The sequence below is a fragment of the Physeter macrocephalus genome, chromosome 14 (assembly GCF_002837175.3).
Source record: "Physeter macrocephalus isolate SW-GA chromosome 14, ASM283717v5, whole genome shotgun sequence".
In the NCBI taxonomy this organism is placed as follows: domain Eukaryota; kingdom Metazoa; phylum Chordata; class Mammalia; order Artiodactyla; family Physeteridae; genus Physeter; species Physeter macrocephalus.
In genome coordinates this window covers 59,638,737-59,640,173 of record NC_041227.1, presented here as the reverse complement: position 1 = coordinate 59,640,173, position 1,437 = coordinate 59,638,737, and positions in this window count along the sequence as shown.

The following is a 1,437-nucleotide window of genomic DNA, read 5'->3' as shown; positions in this document are numbered from 1 at the left end:
GCCAGGTGTCAGGCCTGAGCCTCTGAGGTGGGAACGCCGAGTTCAGGACACTGGACCACCAGAGACCTCCTGGCCCCATGTAATATCAAACAGTGAAAGCTCTCCCAGAGATCTCCATCACAACACTAACACCCAGCTTCACTCAACGACCAGAAAGCCCTGGTGCTGGATACCCTACGCCAAACAACTAGCAAGACAGGAACACAACCCCACCCGTTAGCAGAGAGGCTGCCTAAAATCATAATAAGGTCATAGAACTCCAAAACACACCACCGGACATGGTCCTGCCCACCAGAAAGACAAAATTCAGCCTCATTCACTAGAACACAGGCACCAGTCCCCTCCACCAGGAAGCCTACACAACCCACTGAACCAACCTTACCCACTGAGGGCAGACACCAAAATCAATGGGAACTATGAACCTGTAGCCTGGGAAAAGGAGACCCCAAACACAGTAAGTTAAACAAAATGAGAAGACAGGTAAATACACAGCAGATGAAGGAGCAAGGTAAAAACCCACCAGACCAAACAAATGAAAAGGAAATAGGGAGTCTAGTTGAAAAAGAATTCAGAGTAATGATAGTAAACATGATCCAAAATCTTGGAAATAGAATGGAGAAAATACAAGAAACATTTAACAAGGACCTAGAAGAACTAAAGAGCAAAGAAACAATGATGAACAACACAATAAATGAAATTAAAAATTCTCTAGAAGGAATCAATAGCAGAAGAACTGAGGCAAAAGAACGGATAAGTGACCTGGAAGATAAAATAGGGGAAATAACTACCGCAGAGCAGAATAAAGAAAAAAGAATGAAAAGAATTGAGGACAGTCTCACAGACTTCTGGGACAACATTAAATGCACCAACATTCGAATTATAGGGGTCCCAGAAGAATAAGAGGAAAAAAAGGGACTGAGAAAATATTTGAAGAGGTTATAGTTGAAAACGTCCCTAATATGGTAAAAGAAATAGTCAATCATGTCCAGGAGGCACAGAGAGTCCCATACAGGAGAAATCCAAGGAAAAACATGCCAAGACACATATTAATCAAACTATCAAAAATTAAATACAAAGAAAAAATATGAAAAGCAGCAAGGGATGGGCTTCCCTGGTGGCACAGCGGTTGAGAATCTGCCTGCTAATGCAGGAGACACGGGTTCGAGCCCTGGTCTGGGAGGATCCCACATGCCACGGAGCAACTAGGCCCGTGAGCCACAACTACTGAGCCTGCACGTCTAGAGCCTGTGCTCCGCAACAAGAGAGGCTGCGATAGTGAGAGGCCCGCACACCGCGATGAAGAGTGACCCCCGCTTGCCACAACTAGAGAAAGCCCTTGCATAGAAATGAAGACCCAACACGCAAAAATACATAAATAAATTAATAAACTCCTACCCCCAACATCTAAAAAAAAAACAAAAAAAAACAGCAAGAAAA